The sequence below is a fragment of the Pseudopipra pipra genome, chromosome 9, assembly GCF_036250125.1.
Source record: "Pseudopipra pipra isolate bDixPip1 chromosome 9, bDixPip1.hap1, whole genome shotgun sequence".
In the NCBI taxonomy this organism is placed as follows: domain Eukaryota; kingdom Metazoa; phylum Chordata; class Aves; order Passeriformes; family Pipridae; genus Pseudopipra; species Pseudopipra pipra.
Window position 1 is genome coordinate 26,000,274 of NC_087557.1, and position 22,922 is coordinate 26,023,195.

Here is a 22,922-nt window from a genome sequence, read left to right on the forward strand (position 1 = left end):
CTCAGCAGCACCATTAGCATGGAAGTGGGAAAAAGGGACTGCTTGTCCAGGGATGTCAGTGTCTTGTGGGTTTATTCAAGCACTGGTAAGTGCTCCTTTGCAGACTCTGCTCTGTGCCTGCTGCCTCTCATTGGTGATAGAAGTAGCCCCAGGGAGCAAGTTAAGGACCAAAGACTGAAGCTGCTGGTGTTCCTGTATTCCTGGGTGAGCTGTTGGTCCAGACAGTCAGTCCTTTCCTCTCCCTCTCCCCACAGTCCAACGTGGAAAGTGAATCCAATATATGTGTCCTCCACAGTGAGGAGGAAGCTGGGTTGCTAGCCAGATTTGCTTTCCCCTTTCAAAACTGACCATGGGAGGAGAGAGTGAAATGTCCAAAGAAAACCTCAGTTCAGGGATGTTCGTGCCATCGCCTTCAGCAGAGGGAGGTGCAGTCTAGGTGAGCAAGTGCTCTGGGCTTGCAGCCTCCTCCTGCATGAGAAGACTTCAGCTGTTGGATGGATACAGTGCAAAGGATTTTGAGAAATGGTGTGAAGCTGGAGGTGCCCAGCAGGACTTGCACTAGATAGTTAAACTTTGTCTGATGGTTCTGACAAGCCTTTCAGCTGAGGGCACATCTGCCCCTTGTGCTGCTCTCAGCTACCAGCAGCTGCCTCCACACACTACCTCTATTAGAGCATCCTTCCTCCCCACTGGTACATCCTTGCAAACTCATCTGTTTGGGACTTGAAGCTACGATGTCAGACTTGGCTAAAGATCTAAAATCTGGACGTGCTTTTCCTTCTGTAGGGCAATAACCTCTGGCACAGATGGAGGCAAGCAGTGGGTAGCGGTAGTTTTGCCAGAGCTGCACAACGCTGGGAACTGAGAAAACCTTCCCACACAGCGGGGAGGCATTGCCTTAAGCCAATTGTTCTGCTCTCATGTGTAGTCTAGTTTAGACTCCCTCTTGCAGAGCAATTTTTTTGTTTCTTTGGAGGTCTGTGGCTGAGAGTTTTATGATGGGGTTTGGGTGGGGAAGGTTGTTTAGCTGGAGAGGTGGGATGCAGCACTCCCCATTGCCCTGTGCAGCTCATGGCTTGAGTGAAACCTGAACAGAGCAGGAATCCCAAACCAGGTGGCAAGTCTTTTATTTGTACTCACCTTTCTTTCAAAGGAAATCTGCTACATTCACATCAAATGCTTTTGTTTGAAGTGTGCTTTAAAAGGATCTGCTTTTCCTTCCTCCTGGGCAAGAGAGGTAGCAGAGAGCACCACAGACCTTATAGCAGTGGTACAAGAGTGATGTTTCGGTGAGGCAGGTCTTAGATCTTTCTTTGACTGAAAAATGAGAAGTCAGATTGAGCTGGTGGTCTAAGAGGTGCCTATATCCCTCTGATCTTTACCTTTCAATGAGAGTTCAGCTTTCCTCAGGTGTGTTATTCCCAGAAGACCTAATTTGGAAGGCCTTCATGATGCTCTTTGCATGTTAGTGAGGAAGAGGTGGTTGCTTCTAGGCAGAAAGTCATAAATCAGAGACTCTGTGATCTGTCCTTTTGAGGTAGTGCTGGCTTTGCTTGTGTTGCTTGCTTATCCATTGTTTGGCAGCCTGTGGAACGTGACTACTTCAACACCAGATCCTAATGCATCCACTTTGGAAAGGGTTAGGGTGTGCCATGTTTTTTCAGATACAGGTGATAAAGTACACCAGGCAGCTTAGGTGGGCTCCCTGGCTTCTGAAAAATGACAGGGGCGGTAGAAAATGACTTTCTGGCGAGGAAGCAGGGTCAGTGAGGCAAAAGGTAACTCAAGAATTCAAAAAGATATTCTGACTGGGAAAGGGAGCATCAAAGGAGCTAAGCTGATCTTTAATGTTGATTAAGGCAATCCACAGGAAAATTCTGCTTCCCCTCCTGAAGGTTTTCCTGGAAGGTGGATGAGCAAATCAAGGGAGAGCCATCAGCATGGTTAAGGAGGAAATAATTTCAAACAAATGGCAACCAAGCAGCACTAGTCTCAAAGCACCTCCCATTTCTATCCCCTCAGGAGCTAGTGACACAGGATGCTCTGTAGGAATTTGCTGACCTTTATGTGCAATATTTCCCCAAGTGCATTCAGCCTTGTGCTTACCAGCGTGGTTTCTGCGTTGTTGGTTGCATAAAAGGAAGCTCCTATTTTTCATTGTGTGGTATTTTTTTCTGCTCTCTCTTCCTTCCCCACGTGTTTATTGAATCCTTTACAGGGATGCAAAGATGCCTTTGTTTTCTTGAGGGCTGTGGGTGGGCTGGCTTTCAAGGTAGTGAGTAGCTTTGTTAATTTTCAAAACTAATAATTTTCTTTGGGCCACTCCAGTGGCAGCAACAGGCTTCAAATTTGGCTTCCATGGAAACATACTGCCATGGTAACTGAAAGGCCTGACAATCCTGAAGAAATATTTGCTTATACCCTTATTTCCTTCCTTGATTCTGTTTTCCATGTGATGTGTGTGTTTGGTTACCCCTGATAGATTCCATCAGCACATTTGAAACGCTCCAGGCACAGAAATGCACTTCTCCGGGAAGAAAACAAAAAAAGTTGTGAAAATGATGGTGGCATTTCACTGGCATTGTTTGCAAAAAAAAAAAAAAAAAGCTGTTTCGAGTCTGGAGGGAGATGTCACTGAGACACAAATTCCCTTCCACTGGGGAAAAAAACCCAAACTCTAAAAGAAATGCTTCATCTTTAGATTGTTTTGTGGGGACTGGCTGGCAGGGGCTGGTTTGGGGAATTGGACCCTGCACCCGGTCAAACATCTGTAATACTGAGAGTGGAGGGAATTGACTCATCCGGTGGTTGTGAGCCAGAGTACCAGTGTTTTGCTGGTTCCCTTCCAGCTGATCAATTTGACATTAGATTTTCTGCTGCTGCCTGTCACAGCTGCTTTCGCACCAAGATTGGTTAGCAAAGTTTGGCAGGGTGACAAGCAGGCCCAGTTCAGCAACTTTGCTCTGATTCAGCCTGGAGTGGGAGGGAAGGGGGAATTGGGCCTCCTGAAATGTTTTGCTAAGCAAGAAGCAGAGTGAGGGCAAGGACCCTTGAGTGGCAGAGGGTACAGAGGAGCTGGGAGTCAGATGCTTTTTGTTCATGCTTTCTGTTCAACCCAGAACAAATCTCATGGCCCACCTGGCACCCCATCCAATCAAAATCCTGTGGCCAGTTCTAGGGCACCCCTGTATATGTGTATGTGTGTGAATCTCAGTTCCCCCATTGTTCCCTTGCCCAAAACCATCACTCTGGACCTCAGACACTTTTTCTTGTCAGCTGCCTTAGGAATCATAATGCCTGCACCTAGCTCCAGGCTCCTTATGGGGAAAGAAAAGTTGCCTCATTTCCTGCTCCTTTTTTCATTCCCTTGTTTCTATTTCTTCATCCTATTTCCTATTCTTCATCCAGATATTCTTGCAGCAGCTCTAGATCCTCTTGCTTATCCAGGGGAGGCGCCTGCAGACTGGCATGGCCTCTGCAGCCTGCTGTGGAATGAAATGGAGAAACAACTTGTGGAGCTACATGTGGGAGGAGAGCAGACACAGACTGACAAAAGGCTGGTGAAAAGGGAATGTGGGAAGGGTCAAGTCCTGTCCTCTTCAGTCAGAGAGCTGGGTTACAGGATTAATCCCAATATAAACTGTTCCAGCTTTAAAGACTTGCTGGGAGCAGAGAAGGGTATATTTGTGTGTCTGCACTAATGCTTTGCATGGCTTATTGGCAGCTGGCTTGACCAGTACAGTTGGATGTGGTTGCTGTGCCAGCTGTTTGGTACTAGAAATTAAAATGACTTTTGGGGGTACTATGTGCTGGCTTTGGGGATGCAAGAACTGCAATATCCTCTAGTCATGCGAGCAAAAGTAGCTGTTTGCTGGAGACCTGTGTGGATGCTCCTGCTTGTCACAAACCTTTGCCAAGGGATTTTATTGGTGACATTGACAGGGACTTATGGTGGTGGTGCATGAAGCAGATTGGCTTTTCTTCTCTAGCAGAGAGGAGATAAATGAAAGCAAGAGGTTGCATTGGGACTGAGACAAAGCACTGCTGGAGAGGGATGGGCAGAACTGGCTGCACTCAGCACTGCTGGGATGATCCAGGAGTGGAGTCCTTTTGATAACTCTCAAGTGAGTATTGTGTTTTGTTTCTGTGTGACATTATCCATGGGAACATGCTGTTTTCAGACAAAAATGTATATCCCTGCCGCGAAAAACTTTTGTGGAGCAAATGCTTTCCGTGCTCATCCTAAGCACCGAGTGCTGGGACAAAGCTTCCAGCTGACTTCAACAAGTGTCGGTCCCACACTGGCTGGTTTCCCCTTATATTGAGCTGTCTCATATCCTTGCTGCTCTACAGAGAACTCTTAACCTAGTTTGGGTGTTTTCAAGCTGTGTTTGCAGCAACCTGCCAATGCTCTCCAAGCTGAGTGGAGGCCATCCGGAACATGCCTTTTGCCATGTTTTGTGAAAGGATTGTGTCACCCCTGACTAGAGAAGACTCCATTTATCCCCCAAATGTCCTTCCAGGATCAGCTGGATGCAGCTGTCCTCATGACCTGCCTTAAACTGTCTCACAGTGCTATCCATGCCCCGCAAAACCACTGTAGTATTTCATCAGAGCAGGGTGCGTCCCCTCCCATCTCTACACCTGCTCTCAGCTCTGTTGCAGTGCAGGAAGGGGCAGCTGTAAAACTGCCCCATTCTGAGCCATTCACTTCTAGTTTTACTTGAAAGTGTAACAGGCTCTATCTCCTGAAGAAAACACCGTGAGGGCCCTATGAGGTTTGGCTATCCCACTTCTTTTCATTTTAGGTCTAAACCACTTGGGCAGCTTTGCAAGCCTTCATCCTGCTATTCTCACCAAATGTGCTGCTGGAGCATCTGATTTCCCCCTGCAGATGTATTGCAGGAAGCCAGCAGTGATATCTGTGCTAGTGGCATGAACACAGCCCTAGGGCTCGGTCTGGAAATGCCAGAACAGTCTGTCTGATCCAAACTGGAAACCTCACTGGCATATAAATAAGGTCTGCTGCAGCCACAGGCTGGGATTGTGAATTTATAAGGGAAGTGATCAGATTAATTGAGCAGCAGTGGGAGTGTTCAATTACACTGGCCTCTGATTAATTACCTTTTGTTGAACCATGTCAGCACACTCCCTACTGCCAAAAGCATTGCCCAAGGTTTGGGAAGCAGCAAGGCCTTTACTTTAATCAATAGCAAAGCCATACATTCCTCAGCTCTAACAGTTTCTCTTCTGCCTTGTTGATTCTGTGGAGAAATTTACAGAAGTCTCAACCAAGTATTTGAATCCATTTTGGCCAATTTGCTTTTGATTCTAAAAAACTGGGGTGAATGAGGATGATTTTTAGGGAATCAGTTTGCAACTTGGACTGGTCGTCTTGATTTGGAAATATCAGCTGTCATCAGTGTGGCATTGCAAACATGCACCAAACACTGTCATCTGAAAGTGATCCTGTTAATATGTGGTGTGCTTCCCTTCCACACACATTATCTCAAAGGATAATGATTCCAAGGGGTCTCTGGGGAAGATACTAAGCTGGCAGTAGAGCTACTCCAGAAAGAGTTGCTCCATCTGTTCAGCCTGTGTCTCGTAGCTTCCCTCCCCTTCTCCATAGGGCTGGAAGTGATGTAAGTGCTCTAACTCAGTTTGTGTGTTGGAAGTCAGGGCTACTTGCCTTTCCCACCTTCAAAGCCATGTACAGATGCCATGAAAGGTTTGGGCTGTTGTAAAGATTGGAGGAGAGCCTGAAGGGAATATCTGAACCCATCGGCAACCGCTCTCTACCCCTTGGTCCATGCAATGAACCTCGTCTTCCAGTGTAAATATCTCTACTTTTCTAGTTATTCCTTGTAATCACATTCCTTCTCAGCCTTTGCATGTCCAGGTAAATACACTGAGCCCTTCATGGGGGAACCCCCCCCCCCTTCCAGTTCCAGCTGTGTGCCCCAGGGCACGTCACTGCCTTAGGAGCTGCCCTCATCCCTCCCTGCTCCACAGAAATCCCTCACCCAATTGCATTAAGATTCCTCTGGTGTCTTGGTATTTGCGGCCACTATCTTGCTTCAGCATACCCAGTCCTTCCTCTCCTCTGGGAACAAGAGACCAGAGGTCAAGTCTTCACAGCAAAAAATTCTAATTGCTCCTTAATAGTGATGCTGTCTCCTATTGACTTTCAGCCCTGTTGCATTACTGAGGTGCTCAGCATCATGCTTGTGATATTCTGCTCCTCTTCTAAGTGAGGGCTCAGTGTCATCAGCAGACCTCACTGCCTGACTTCTCTTTCTGTCTGGGTCATCAGCTAAAATGATTTAATTGCTTGATGAATTCCATTGTTCCTGCTTTCACTTCATTTGTTAGATCCTGTCCTGTCAGCACAACCATGGCACAAAAATTCTGGCTTCTGTGCAGATTCCTCTCAGGGGCTAACATCACTGAAATTACTTTTACACAAAATGTGTGTATGACCAATCTCTTCACAAAAATATACAAAAATCTATTTGTACAATGTTTCTGAGTGAAAGAAAGAACCTGCCTGGGAACGAGTGACTGGGTGGTAACCTGCTGCATATGCAGCATTGCTCTTTCAGGCTCTGCAGTAACTAAAGGACGTGCTTCCTGAATCTCCAGATTTGGGTTTACCTTCCTAATATCACACACCAATTAAAATAAACAGATCCCTATAGCTTAACTCAATGCCTTTTACTTTAGCACAGGAAATAATATACAGCTGCAAGAAAAGATAGAGATCTTGTGATTTTTTTCTTGTTTTCTTCCCAATTTTTGTGTATTTTTGCTTTGACAAGTCCAAATTTCTCCTGCTTTTGATTACCAGTTGATATCTAAATCACAGGCCCTGTTTGTGCTTCAAGTATCCCCCTTCTTCCCTGTCCATGCTGCTTCTGGAGTATGGACAGTTGTCCATGCTCTTCTGTGCCATCCAGTCTATGTTTTGACTTCTCTAGTGGAGGACTTCGTCCATAATCTGGAGGCATCTCCAAGATACCAACTCTGTTTTAGCTCAGATGGAGGAAACCTCTCACCAGGGTCTGTGTCCTTAGTCATCTCCCTCAGGAGTTAAGACTAAGATCCTAGTTTTACTCACTTGCATGCAGTTCCCCAGCAGTATGAGGAACTTCAAGGTCTTGACCATCCTGCCTTACTTTGTGCCTGAAACAAATACTTTCTTTTTTCAGGCTACACGAGAAAAGTTGCTGGGCAGTCCTGACTTTCCCATCAGAGTTTTTGGTCCACTTCATAGCTTTGTTATGGCACAAGCTGCCACACATCAGCTCCTCTTGCCATTGGCACATGCAAGGCAACACTCTCCTCTCTCATGGGTGGTTAAGCTCTTCTGAATTACACAGTATTTATTACACAACAAGAACACACACACACAAACTATTACTGTGACTCGTCAGGGTGAGTTGTTAAAGCCTGTGGCCGGATATGGAAGATTTCCAGCATCACCAGTTACTCACAAACTGCACATAAACGGATCCCTTACATTATGGTTTTGGAAATATTCTCCCCTTGGGCTCCATCATTATCAGTTGAAGACAGCAACAATACAGTCCAATGTCTGAATTATGAATGCCAGCTTCTGTCTGCTGCCACACAGCCGTTCAGCCTTGCCGGAGTTCCTCAGATGGGTTTAATCCCAAAATGAGTTTTGAGGAATGCTGCCAAACTTTTATGACAGCTCCAAAGTCCATGAGCTTCCCTTCCCTCCCTACTCTTGCAGGGGTTTTTTTTGTTTGTTTGTTTGTTTTTGTCGAGTGTTTTTTCTTCTGTTGAATAATTCAGCTGATAGGCTGTGGGAGCTGTGTTCCCTAATGAGGGAAGCAGCTTGCCAACTTTTTATCTTTCCAGTCGTTTGACTGCAAACCCAACATTGTTAACAAATCACCATGGAAGAGCCGTGGAAATACACAACAAAATGTTGTTTTCTTAACTTAAGCGGGCAAGGAAGAAAAAAATAAACAGAATAAAAGAAACCCAAGCCCTACACTGGAAAACAAAGTGGGAAAGGGAAGTGTGCATGGAAGGAAGTGATGGTAATAGAAATCTCTTTGCAACCTCATTCTATCTCAATATCTGCAAACAGGAAAGCTGGATGGGAGAAAGGATGTTAACTTGCTGAAGAAATCTAATTCAGAGGATGAGTGTAGGTGTAGCAGTTGGCAGCTCTCTTTCTTGCTGTGTTTTTGTGAATAAAAGTTTGTATAGGAAGTGGGTTTGTTTTTTTTTTTTCTTTTCCAACTTTGTTGATTTTTTTTAAAAAGCTGGATGTTTTACGGTCCATGTGACACAGATGGGATTAAAAAAAATAAACACATGATGCCTTTTTGCACATTGCTTAATCCCCCTTAAAATGGCATTAAGATAACATTGGCTTGAGTTTGTTCAGATCAAGATTCACAGTGATAGGTTTCAGATGAACATTTTTGGTCCTTGGTCCTCTTTGAATTTGTCCTTTCCTGGATCCCCACCTCTGCTTGCCAGAACAGGGTTCAGCAGCTTTGGGTGCCTGAAGAGTCCCGCTTGGGAGGACATTTTCAAGGTCCCTCATCTCCTTTGCAAGAAAATGACTGCCACAACTTAGGAATCAGGCAGAAATGCAAGCTGATGTGGCTCAGACAAGTCCTCCCTCAAGCCAGCAGCATGCCTGAGATCTGAATTTGCCTCGTCTCAAATTGCTGCCCAGCGAAATTCTGCAGCTGAACTAAAATTACGCTGAGTGCTGCATCCGAGTTCAACATTGTTATCTTAACTGCGTGATGTTTCCTGCAGGGATCTTCCACAGGGAAGATACTCATCTTAGGTCTTGGGGCAAAATTTGCACTGGTGGTTGTAGGATGGAATGCTTACTTTGATAGAGACTTTTATCTCACATGTGAACTTAAAATGTACGTCTAAAATCCTCACATGCGGCAAAGGTCCCTATTATACTAGGTACTGCACAAACATGGTTCTGAGAGATTGTTCTAATCTCAGGAAGTGTGTTTTCTCATTTCTTTCCTGTTGTGTTGCCAGCATTTACACACAGTGCAGAACTCTGAGCTGAATGGCACAGCTGGGTAAAATTTGGCACTTCTGAATTGAGCTAGCCTGGCTTAATTCGAAATTAAAATCTCACTCATCTGGCCTGTAATTGCTATTAAAGGGTCCTTTGAAGACACCAGGCTGAGTTAAATCAGGACATCCAGGGAACTGCATCAAATTAGAGCTGTTAAAGACCTGACTTCTTGTGTTTGTTTGCACTCAAAGCCTGGAGAAGGGAAACTGAGATGAGCAAAAATGATGATGGTAGGAAAAACTAGGGAAAGCAGACAAAACAAATGATTGAAAGCTCATGGAGCATTGTTCAAAATGGGCCCCCAGGGAATGCAAACTCACAGTTGTTGCTTCTGGAAGATAGCTCCCCTTTTGTTTGCATGGATGTATTGCTGAGCACCCTCTCTCTGCCTCTTGCTTGGTTATAATCTATCTCTTGTTTCACATCAGTCTTGCTTGTGTCTTAGTCCATCCTTCAGCTATTAGTGGCAGGAGATAAAATACCCTTCTGCTTTGCCTAGCAGGGATATGTGTGATGTGAAGCCAGATGGCTGCCAAGACGAGCATTTGAAAGTGTCTCCACAGTATTAATTACAGCTGCTGTTTTTGCAATCAGAGGTGATGGGAGGGTTCCCAGCAGCAACCAGGAGCAGATGGATGAAGAGGGACATGTCTTAGTGGGGTGTGATTAAAACCCATGGGATTGAGTGTGCTCAGTCCAGTCCCGGACTTGGGCTTTCTGTGGGACAGTGGGATCATAGGAATGGGTTTATTCTAGCCTGCCCACAAAGGTGGTGACCAGGAGCTTGCATTGGTGCACAGGTGTGATCCCATTGTACTTGGCTGAAGCTGAACTGATTTTTGTTGTTTCCTGCTCTTTCTTCTTTGTTTTCCTCTTACTGCTGCATTACGTTACTAAAAATACCTAAACCCATATCATTTACTGAGCTGCTTCCTCTGCTTGTTCTTGTTCCAGGCACAAACATCCATCTCTCTCTAAACACCTCTCTCATTTGCCCAAATTAAGTCACTGCCTCAAAGCAAAACTTCTTCTTTAGGGAATCTATTATTCCACAGTCTTGACTTGCCTCCTCCTACACTAACGAGAGATTTGGCCCTCAAGGCAGGGGTCTGGTTTGCTAATAGCTGAAGGGAAGTTTGGTAATCCCATCACCCTCTAAACTGGACATTGGAACATCTTGGCTTCTTGCTGAGAATTAGAAGGGCTGTTTTGGGCCAAGCTAAATCCTGTGTAACTGGATCCTTTTTCTGTCAGTGGTCAGGAGATGTTGAAAGAAGACATGCAATTACTGTGCTTTCCCTGCGGGCAACCCCCAGCCCTTGGCAATCAGCAGCTAAAGGACTCTGTGTGTGCTGTGCAGTCAGCAAAGGGCGGAGATGTTTGTTGTCTCTGTGAAACTTAAAGAAGACCTCTTATTCCATGTTTCCTTCCTGTCTGATTCACTCATGACACAACCCTCCTCTAGCCTCACGGCTCAGAAGACAGGCTGAATTTTAGCTGATGTTGCTCTTGATTCAGGATATTTCAGGGTGGGTCCTGTTGGTGGTGAGTTTTGCTGTGTGCTGTGTCCTTAAGCTGTTAGGTTTGCAAGCAGCCTTCTACATTTGGATTGGTGGCAGAAGTGTCAGAGTTTGGTGTTCTGTCTGGGATCTCTTCATGGAAAATCCTGCTCTCCAGGCAAAAGGAAACAGCAATAAAAGAGTTGTTGTAAAAGGACCCTTTGACAAAACAAAGTTGATGTAAAGTAGTTGAGCTTTGTTGACGATGTCAAGAAAACTATCTCAGTTCAGAGGAGGAGAGGATCTGGCTTGTCATTTTGAAAGCCTGTGGTGGTGGCAGTGGCCTAAGGTGGTACCTAACTGGGTGCCACTGTCATGGCTTAGCCCCAGAGGGAAGCTCAACCCTACACAACCAGTCACTCACTCACCCCCCCCACCGTGGGATGGGAGAGAGAATTGGAACAGTAGAAGTGAGGAAACTCATGGGTTGAGATAAAAACAGTTTAATGGGCAAAGCAAAAGCTGTGAACACAAGCAAAGAAAAACAAGGAATCCATTCAGCACATCCCAGGGGCAGACAGGTGTTCAGCCATCCCCAGGAGAGCCGGGCTCCATCACGTGTAGTGGTGACTTGGGAAGACAAATGTCATCTCTCCAAACATCAGCCCTTCCTTCTTTTTCCCCCAACTTTATATGCTGCACATGACACCATGTGGTATGGAGCGTCCCTCTGGTCAGTTGGGGTCAGCTGTCCTGGCTGTGTCCCCTCCAAACTTCTCATGCACCCTCAGCCCACTCATGGTGGGGGTGGAAGGGAAAGCAGAAAAGGCCTTGACTTAGTGTCAACAGTGCTTAGCAACAACTAGAACAGCAGTGTGTTATCAAATTTATTCTTGCATTAAATCCAAACCACAGGACTATATCAGCTACTAGGAAGAAAATCAACTCTATCCCAGCTGAAACCAGGACACCACCCAGATACCTGGATCCCTGGGATCATGCTTAAGGGATCATATCAGGGCTTTTGTACTAGGACACAACCGAGAGTTTCCTGTGTTTCTTCTCTTCACAGGAAGGAGAATGAGCTGACAGGCAGTTTTGGATGGGATAAGATATTTCTCCAAAGAGAAGGTATAGAAGTTGTACATTGTCCTTTTCCCTGGGACGGTGATAGGCTCAGTTACACTGAACACAATGTCTGTGCATAGAGCTGTCTCTGTTCTGTGTGTCTCCAAGATTGAGTCAAATTTGGTTCTATTTCCTTAAAAAGTGTATCCCCCATTTTAAAACATTTTTTTTTTTACATTTACTTACAGCCGTGTATGCAATTACACGTTTTCTGTGCATGTGTTTGCACATACAATTGCTCCAATTCTCAGCATAGTTATTTCCTATCTGTTGTGATCTGACTACAACAAAAATTAAAATAAAGATTAGATTAGTTACCATGGTAACAGCTACCCCTGCCTCATATGACGCAGATTCTGTGAAGCAAAGGAGCACATATCAATTTACACTCTTAATTTTTGGGACACTCAGGGTTCAGCTCTTCCCAGGAGGTCCCCTGATGACAGCAAGTGATATCTCCCTGTTCCCTCTCAGCAGGCTTATTCTCTTCAACATTTTGTAATTCATAAAAGCTACAGAGCTGCTGCCACCATCTCTTGGTAGAAACAGTATTGTTTTCATTTCAATTATTTTCTTTAAAAAATAAAGAGAAGGAGGATGATGAAAAAATTCTGGTCTGGGGCAAAGTGAGGCTGTGAGAGGTGTATTTGCCCCCTGGGGAAGGGAAGAGCCAGATTCTCACAGAGCATCAGTGAGGAGGCTGAGTTAATTATATGGCTAATAAGTAATTGTTAATGAGGGGGAGAATTGTCACAGAACATCAGTGGTCATGAATTAGCAGAGTGCATGAAAGAAGGGAACTGTCAGGTATGCTGGGCTCTTGGCTCACTTGTTCTCATGACTGTACATCAAGGTTTTAAATGGTTCTGCTTTGTACTGAGGCAAAATAAACAGCCTTGAGTGGATGTAGTCAGACTAATGATATCTTGTGGTGAGAGATCTCACTTGTTGCATCTCTCAGCTATCGGATGTTTGAAGGTGTAGGATGAGACAAATTGTCAGGTCCATAGGAGAAGAACACATCAAGAGATAATACAATTGACTGCATTTAATGATTGCTGCTGCGTGTCTGTGCACTCCACAGGGATAATAGGTTTTTTTGGTTCTTGCCCATTGGGCACATATTCATGTTGTCTTTCAATCTGCATCCTCGGTCCTTTCTCAGAATTTATTCCAGAGCTGTCGCAGTTCCCAGAGTTACATCTTGCAGTGCAAAGGGCACAGTTGTGAGCCTGCTGGTAATGAAAAGGTGAGAAGGGAAGGTCTGGGGAGCTGCCTCTCCCTCTCCCACAACATTTCCTATCCATTGTTCCCTGCCAATTTTTGTCTCTGTCGCCCAAACAAATGTGTTTAAAACCCCCACTTCCAGAAAAGCCTGCTATCCCTAGGGGCATTAGGTATCAATTCAGTCATAGACTGAACAACCCACAGACCTTGGCAGGGTGTTTTGCAAAGGGGAAGTGGAAAATACATTTAATGCCACCTTAACCTCTCTATCTGGCTTGCTTGTAAAAATCAATCTCTGCTGATCTGTCTAGCAACTTGTGAACTTGCCTGACAGCACATCTCAGTCTCCCCAGCTGGAAGCCCAGCTCAGGGTTTCTCACAGCCTTTTCCAGGGATGCAGACTATGGCACCCGCATGTCCCCTTCAGGGAGCTGGAAACAGCTTGGGGCTTCTCAGCAGCGTGGTTAGGATGTGATCTAACAAGGCTGTTTAAAGTTGGGACAGGGAACCACAGGCTCTTGTGAAACATCAAATCATCCATCGTCGTGATTTTCCCCTGGAAAACCCATTAGGAAGAACTTCCTTTGTGGCAGTGGCGTGACACGCCGAAAAAGGACAGAACGTCCCAGCTCGCACCAGAGAGGCCCTAGTATAGATCGAGGTGCCTGTGTTGTCACAGCTGTAAGAACAGAATATATTATGGGTGCTAATTATATTAATTAAAGTTGTGCTGCTGTTTGCGGGAACGTTTCCAGAGAGGAATGCAGATTTTCCCCATTGTTTTGTTTCCAGACAGAAGCTGGAGGCCTGACAGGGGCCAAGTCTGTACAGCGCGAGAACATACATGCTGTGATTTCTGAAATGTAATAAAATGCCCAATCTGTTTTAAAAAGTCAGCCACTGAAAGCAATATTCCTTTTCTTTAGATTGTGTCCCCAGAGATTTTGATGCATGAAGCACATGTTTGCTCTCTCTTTAGCACCCCTAACTTGAGCCATGCACGCAGATGCCCATCCTGGGAACTGCTTCGTGCCTCACTTTACCTCCAGTTTCAAGAAAGGAAATAGGATAATTAATCCTCTGTCTCCTCATTTTATTTGGGACATCCAGTCTTCAGGACCTTACCCTGTGTCTCCACATTACCTAATACTATGGAACTGTCACGTTTTCACTTTGTAACAAAGCAATGTCAGTACTAAAGTTGTGCTCCTCTATATGGTTTGAGATGAGTCTTGGGCTGTGGAGAACCCCTCTGGCTTCAGAGATGAGCTGTACTGTTTATTGATCTTGCTGTTTCTCCTCCTTTCAGCCCATCCTGCTCAGCTCAAACCCCAAGAGTATCTCATGGGGAGCATTGCCGTAGGTTTCATAAGGCTCTCGCTGCTTTTTGTTCTTTTTTCCTCCTTCCCAGTCACCAAGGCCTCAATGCTTTTAGCTAAAACAAGGCACCAACTCTGAAGGGGCAAGGTCCTTTATTCCACAGTGCTCTTGCCACGGGTAGGAGAGGGTAGCTGCTGGCAGTGTAAGTGGGAGCTGTCTCTTAGCACAAGTGCTCTATTTGTGGGCTGTTAAGGACTCTCACAATGATGCAGAGTTCTGGATGTCTCCTTGTGGAGGCTGCAGAAAGCATTGTCTCTTCTGCTTATGGCCTATTACCAACAGGAGCTGTCATGGGGTGTAGACTGGAGGGAATTCAGAGGTAGCTGTGCCAGCTCGTGTCTCATACGGATGCAATTGGCTTGGCTGTCTTAGCACTGAGCATTTGCAGAGCAGCTTCAATCTGCCCTGGCCTAGACCTTCTTGTTTTCTATCTAGATTCAATTGACAGTAGCCAACTGTTGCCCTTTCTTCAGCAAGAGCATTTCTCCACCTCTGCTTAGCAGCCTATTTTCTTAAAAGCTTGTAAGAAGACAAACTCTCTTCCAAACTGGCTGGAGGCTTATGAGCTATTAGGGAACCTCGTCCTCTTCTGCTCTGAGCACCTTGATGCTTAATGCAAAAGTTGAAACAAGTGGAGGGGCCAGTTCTAGTAAAACCTGAACTAATCTGTCTTTAGTAAAATGTCATTTGTAAAATTAGCAAAAGCTGATGCAGGAAGGAAGATGTGTGTGCCATGTGCAGGTCAGCAATGCTTGTGTTTGCCTTCTGTGTTCAGCACCTGACCTTGTCTTGGTACTACATCTTTGGCTCACTAGAATGAGGAACCCTCTTCAGCTGCCTCCCAGCTTGTGTCCTAAGGAAGAAGGTTGGAAATCATGTATTTTGAGACTGGAAAAAGGGCTTTGAGAAGATTTCCCTGCTGCCTCAAGGTGAGCTTGGTGCATTCATAGGATCAATACTTGTACTTTTCTACATGTTTACAAGCTGCAGATTCAGACAGATCAGTTGGTATATGGTTTGGTACACAGAGAGAAAATGAGGACAAAGGCTTTATCAGTATGGTGTCGGAGAGGGAGAAGGGTTAGTCCTCAGCCCTGCTACAGCCTTGGGGTGAGACCCAACGCAAGCCACTTCATCTCAGCATGTAAAAGAGGCCCAAAAGGAGGTCCACTGGCACATCTAAACTGCCTGTCAGCACCTTTTGTACAGACTGAATCGTGTCCCAAAGAGCAGATGCAGTTGCATTGACCACAGTGGTTATGCCCACCCCAGTGGACTTGTAAGGCCTGAATAAGGGACACAGATGCTGGCCTTGCCCATCAGAAGCAAGGGAGCAGTTAGCAAGATGTTTTTGTTGTCCTACATGTTATCCCTCACCGCTGCAGCCTCTTGCTTCAACTCCTCTAGCAGCATTGGTTTAGCACTGTCTAAAAGACTTAGTGCAGTCACACTCTGTATTGCTCTGCCTAATCTTCCCCATTTCCAGTGACATTCAGTTCCCTCTTTGTTTTGCTGCTGTTTGATGGCCCAAAGATTTGAGCCTTTCCATCTTTCAGCCTGATACCTTTCTGAGCAAATGTAATCCAATGATTACAAAGGGTATTCTCAGGCACAATGTGTTGTTCTTCCCAGTACAAGCTGTCTCAGTTGCCTCAAAACTGCAATAACAATTATCTTTAATAATCTTTCTTGTTCAGCTTGTAAGAGGCAGCTTAGCTACAGAGGGTGAACTTGAGAATTTTCCTAGCCCAGGTCTGGTATGATCCTAGACAGGTTTCAATTTCCTACCCCTTTGCAATAATTAGTTGGTGGTGAAACCTGAGTGGAAGTTGTCTGGCCTCAGAGCTGATGTTTGTTTCCTATGACGGATGAAAGCAGGAGGAGAGAGAGTGAAAAACACTGGGTCACACTGCTCTCACAAGACTTACAGAGAGAAACAACAGCTCATCTTCATCCTGAAATAATTGCTTTCAAAGTTAGAGCTTTCTGGGCGGGATGTGTCAGCTGCAGTCTTGGGAAGAGTTCCTGCCTTCTGAACCAGTGACCAAAGGGTTCAACGCAGCAGGTGATGAATATCCACTTCCATCTTCTTCTGCTTTCTAGTGGCAGATCTTCACCAAAACCAGTCACAAAGTCTTCCTCTCCCTTATGGCACATTTCCTCAGTCAGCCCTGCTCTGCTCCCACAGCCCCAGAGGCCCAGGATGGTGGTGACTACATGTGAAGCAGAGGAACGAGACCAGTGTAGGGTTCAAGGAGACTGTGGGTGGGGAAGAGAGGAGAGAATCATGCAAAGACAAAAGGGTGATGAGCCTCTGGGAACTCAGGTTTGGCAGGATGAGGTGGGGTGGTCTTGGTTAATGCCAGAACCTTAATGCCAGAACCAACTGCCCCATCCTCACACCTACAACCAAAGGGATTGTTTTGGCTGGAGCTGATGGAAACTGCTGGCCACAAAACTGTCTTGTGTCACCGAAAATTAGGGAGAAGGAGGAGACAAACAACATTTCTCACACATCTTCAGGGTGCCAGCCTTGGGGATTTCAGCTGGCAGTACCTGGCCTATGGGAACATTACAGGAGCGTGGTTTGGGTAAAGAGCTTGCAGATGGGCCACGTGTTGCCTTTACTCTGCTTTCTGTGGGTTCACCCGTGGGTGAGCTGAGCTGTGTGTTGCTTGACAGAAATTGCTTCTGACATACTGCTTATGTCCTCAGCTGGACCTAGAGGACCTGTGTGAGTGCCTCACACAGCAGGACTGGGGGTGTGAATGCAGTGGGGGAGTTGGGGCCAGTGGTGCTGGAGACACAGGACTGCACTCCAAAAATAGCTAGATAGAATGTCTTCAAGAGGGTCTAAAATACAACTTGCCTGGCAGTGGTGCTGCCTAGCCAAGGGAATTTTACAGAAAGCGAAAGCAAACAGGGGAAAGTGGGAGCTTGAGCTCATTTTACAAACTGGCCTGAAGTCAATCTGTCCTTCACACCGAAATTAATTACCCTCAGGCAGTGGGTGTCTAACCCATAACATTCACTGGGTGTCCACAAGCACTTGGTGGGGAAAATAAAGCTTTAGCAGGTCACAGAAGCTGATACCTTATTGTGGATTCCTTTTCCAAATGAACTGATGGGTGTTCTGGTCTCGCCATACCACTTTCCTCCCATCACAAAATATCTAAGCAGCCAAATAGCTTCTGTTACTTTTGTTTGGGGATTGCAGCTGTCCTTGAGTGTCTAAAGCGTAAAAATCTGGGTTTTTTCTGCAGGATAGAAGACCAATTTGGGGTCAAGTTTTTGTGTGAGCTCGATGCCTCAGGCCTGGTACCTTCTCTGGAATGTCTGTGGGGTTTGTATTGACTCTGGTTTCCTTTAGTAGCTTTTTAGGGATTGATGGTTCAGTGGGATCTCTGTATCCATCTCCAGGCTCCAAGGTCTCTGCTGGAAAGCTGGGAGCTCTGCCCTGCTTAATCCACATGACAGCAGCCTCTGGGACCTGGTGCCAGTCCTTGATTGTCTAGGAGGAAAGCAGGCATCCAGTCTTTGCAGGAAAATCAGTTTAGATTCATGGGGCCTATGACGTTCTGGATGAAACCTTGTATGGTTTTCTTTGTGCAAACAAGGGTTTGAAAGGCTTCTGATCAGTTCTGCCTGGTTCTGCTACTCACATCTCCACCCAAGGAACCACGTTATCCAGCACTGCAGAGCAAAGAGCTCCCTGCCTTGAAAAACTAGGATTCTTCTGGGTTGGCCCTTCTGGGTTCCAGATGGGTCTCCTGTGTGTGTCCCTGCATTGTTCCTGTCATGTTTCATCTTTGGTCTGAGCAGTGTCCTGTCTGCATTGTGATTTTTCGTGCCCCTGCTAGCAGCAGGAAGCAGGACACCCTTTATGTTTAGTATTTTCTCAGTGGAATCAGCAGTTTTCCTGGCTGTGCCCCAGTCTTGATGTTAATATGTTTCTCTCTACTCCAGGCTAGAAGCAACACCTGCATAGCTGTCAGCTCTGAGATTATACCTGCTGGGCAGCCTGTTTAACAAATTATAGGTTAAGCCAATTAAAAGCAAATGAAAAGGAATGATAACAAGCAAAAGGGGTGGTTGCTGGCACTTTCTCAGGGTATTTAATTCTTGGCTGATTACTGCTGGTTTTTTCCATCCTTTACATTGACTTCCTTCCCTTCCCTCCACCTTGCTGCAGAGGGATCTCAGCTGGATGCCTGGTGGGGCTAGATGCAGCTGTGGTGTGGGCAGGCTCCTGGGTGACCCCTGCTCACTGCACAACGAGGCAGAGGCTTGGAGCATCACTTCTCCCTCCTCCCATCCCCAGCACAGTAAATTTGCTCATTGCTATGAACCTGTAGTTGGGCAGTCACAGAAGAAGAGCTCTGAAATGCCTGTGCAGATGCACATGCCTATTGCTGGATCCAGCTGGCAAGGATCTGAATAGGTCTCAATTATTTTTTTGGCCAGGTTTCCTTCAGAAGTGAGGCTCACATGGTGCTGTTCATGTGTGTGTTTGTTTGTCTCCCTGCTTTGCTTTTGTTTATCTGTTCATCTCTGTTCTGTGCAGAGAGAGTCCTGTTCCTGTCCTTCCTGTGTCCTGCCTCTTGCCCTTCCTCTGTCCTGCCTCCTGCTCCCACAAGGACTGGGGGTACAGCTGGGAGGGCTAAAATAAAATACTCATTTGACTTCTGCTCTGGCAAATGAAAAGGCCAGATCAAAACCCGAATCAATGTGTGGGGCAATTCTCTCTGCCTTGGAGGGACCAGCAACCAATTCAAATGCTCTGGTACCTTACTGGCATAATACTAAGTCTCACAAAGGTTCCCGCCACTCCTAAAGAGGCTTCTCTCCCCCATTTTTCTCCTCCTGCCTGTTTTGGAGAGCAGAGAGAGCTTCCCTCACACCCCAGAGTCTGTGTTCTGGAAGTGAGCCTCAGTACTGAGACTATAAAACTTTGCAGCAAACCCATAAATTCCCGTGTAATGTTTCCTATGAATTCTCCTGGATTATACTGCAGGTTTTATGAATGCTTTCTAACAAACCCACCACTTGTGATATAACTAGCCAGTCAAGTGCTATCTGGGGAAATTGTATTGCATTAATTTTCTTAATTTTTACTTCTCCTGCAGTCAGTTCTTCTGCTCCTCCCTCCCCACACAGACACTTCTGCCACTCAAGGGTATCAGAGTCAACTTTATGTTGTCTATAAAACCAGGTCATCGTCAGTTCAGTCCCTCTGCAGCTGTTTCTGTTCCTCTGGCCATTCAGATGGCTGCAGACTTGGAGCAAGGTGCAGAGTAGGAGAGTTTATGGCTGAGCAGATGAGCCAGGGAGACTGAGAGGCTCAAACACAATTAGCCATGTGTTGCAGAAGGGGTGAGCAAGGTGCAGAGAGATCATGTCCTTCCAAAGGTGCCATGTGGGATTCAGGGCAGAGGTAGGAAGAAAAAAGCACATCTCCTTGTTTCCTAAGTCACAACAACCTTTTCTCAATCCCAGTCTGGTGCAGGAGTCTCTGCTCTGTGTTGTGGGTGGTGTGGTTATTGCCAGGAGCTGAGTAAAATCTCCTGATCAGGAAAAAAACAACCAGAACTCTGTTGCATGATAAACACAGGGAAGGTTTGAGTTTGCAAGTGCCTCTTGACCTCTGGGCTGCTCCAGAGCCCCTTGGGTGTTTGCCTGTGGGGAGCTGTGGACCTTGGCTCCCTGTTGAGAGTGGACTGAGGCTGTACAGGAACAGCTACAGAGGAACCACAGGGGTGAGTTAGATGAGAAAAACATCTTTGCATGCTCTGCACTTGTACATCCCCAGACCTGCTGGATCATCCCTGGAGGGAGCAAATGAGTGAACTTGACCCAAAATGCCAGAAAACAGCACTCTGGCTGAGCCAGGGGCTGAACTGTCTCCTTAGCAGTGAGGATGTTGCTGTGCTACAGGTACACCTGAAATACTACTCGTAGATTTCCAGGCATTGATCCAGCGTGGCTTACAGGTCTCAGGCCTGGGAAATAAGCTTGAATGGTTATAAAAGGTATAAATTACTTTAAATTAATCATTGATTTAATCCATCTCTCCAAGAAGCCGAGATCACCATGTTATTGAATCACAAATAAGCTGTAGCTGGATACAGAACTGCTTGAGAAATGCACATACTCAGTACTTTGGCTTCTTGCTCTTTCTATGAAGCATATACCATTTCCCACTGAGATGAGTAGGTGTTGTACAAGCCCCAGCAGTGAGCAGAAAATCTCACAGGGAAGTACCAGTGCACTTTCAATCCACCCAGCATCAAATTGCACCCATTTGAACATGCAGAGGAGCCAAGAGAAGATTCCTCCCTGGCGAGTTAGGGATGGGGGGAGAGTTTGTCTCCAATTTTATAAAATGGGGTTAAACGTGACAAACACCCAGGTGAGCCTGTGATCCTTCTGTGCCTGAGGATGCCCTGAGCAGTGCCTGGCATAGATAAGGGATCAGCTTCCTCGTGGGCAAGCTGGTGGTAAAAGCCTGGAGGCAGAGAAGACGTGGTGCCCTTGGTAATGTGAGGCTTTTAAGGAGGATGGAGGCCCTGGAGAAGATGCTGGAGACCATTTGATGAGCTTCTTCCCCGACAAAGCAGTGCTGACTTCTCTTGTAGGCAGCCTGGCAGCTGCAGCAGCAGAGGGGGAAGGCTGGGGGCACGTACAATGAGTCCCCCCAATAATTTCATTGGAGGAAAGATGACGGCAAGGAGATGGCTAGAAAACTGGCTAAGGGAACAGCAAGGAGCAGTAAGGGACATGCTTAATTATTTACAGACCATCAGATTCGGCAAGTCGTTGAGTTACTGCACTTAATGAGGTAGCAGTTGTGAGCATTCCATGTGTGTGCTCCGGGCCCATCTTGAGTGCAAAGGAAAACACGTCAGCTGAAAGCTCTCTCCGAGGTACTTAATGAGGTGCCCCTCATTAGCTGAATCTCTAGAGCCAGCTCTGTGTTTGCTCCCAGCCTGGTGATCCCATGGAAAAATTACTGCATGGTGCTGCTAACACAGTTCAGTCCGTAATTGGAAGGGGATGGGAGTGTGCAGAGTCAGATCCTGAAAAGAGATGAGAAAAGCAAGTCTGCATGGAAACCAGCGACAGTCATTAGGAAGGGGGTTTCTTCGGTGGAGGTAAATTCTGTGCTGGCTGGGCAGGGACTGCAGATCAGAACTGAAAATGAATGCTCAGCAGAAGCTCAGATCCCCATCCCTGTCTCTGAGGAGGGAGGGAACATTCAGTTCTCATCTGACCAGAAAGCCAGGGGAATGCTTCTATAACCCCCTGTCCATTTTTAGATAAATTAATGATCAATTAGAGAGCACATGTAAAGATGAGGGGGAACCTTGTGTTCAGAGGAGGCAATTTCACTCCTTTTAAATAGTCACAGAAACAGTCATCCAAGTTGTTTCCATTAGTTGGGTTTATTTATTTTTCCTTCTCTTCCTTAATCAAGTTTGCAACATCTCAGGCTTTTCAGAAAACAGCTGGTGAATTCATCCCGTATCCAAACACACTGCAGTACTTTCAGGGCAATCTCTCACTTGCTGGGCATGAGAAAATTGTTGCAAACCCACCCTGCCTTCATTAGGTCCTGCAGATCATTCCCCAGCAGTTTGCTGTAGCAATAACCACCTCCCCCAGCCAAGCCAGCACTGGCCAGGCTTCTCTCCCAGCTGCAGTTTCTTACCCTCAGCCTCAGATGCTGCTTTGTTTTTTTGCACAGTTTGATCTTCAGGATGTTGGATACGCAGACTATTTTTTCCAATTTGCTTAAAATGGTGGTGAGTGATTCTAGACACCACTTCTGCTGCCCAAGGAATACACAAACAGACAGGTTAAGTGTCCTTACTCTCTTTTCACAAATGATTTAGCAAGAAAAAGAGTGAAACCTCTGTCTTCTGCAGACCTTAGAGAAGCTGAGTCCCCTGGGTGGTGGGATGGGATGGGATGGGATGGGATGTTCACAGCATCTTTGCAGTTATGCTGTGTCTCTGGATGTTGCACAAACTCTGGAAAGCCTCTCCACCACAGTTTCCTGCTCTGACAAATGTGTGTATCACCATTCCCCTGTCCTCTCTCAGACAGAAATCCCTCACATCTGTGTGTTTATGTAGCACCTGGCACATAAACACACAGTTAGTCCCTGATCTCTGTGGAAGGGGTGAAATGTTAGTGTTACAAAAAGCATACTGAAAGGTGATGAGGGAAGGGATGTCCAGCTCTGACCACATTTGTGGAAAAGTCCTCCTGTGAAGCAACATCTGCTTTCAATAGCACTTTATGATTTCTTCACTCTACGCTTCTTGCTAAAGAGGATGTCAGATTTAATCAGAATTTCACATTATCCTGGTAGTGATGATAGCTGAGTGCCTTGTGTTTAATTCTTACCTCATTTGCATCTCTGGGTGAGGAGTTAACAGGGTCTCACTGATGCTCAAGGCAGCTTTTCCCTGCCTGCAATGTCTGCATGTGGGGTGGGAAAGGGAAATAGTGCAATTTCAGTGAGTTACAGAATTAATCACTAAACCATGTCAACAGAAAGGTGTCTCTGTCTGGTTCTTACCCTGCCCCAA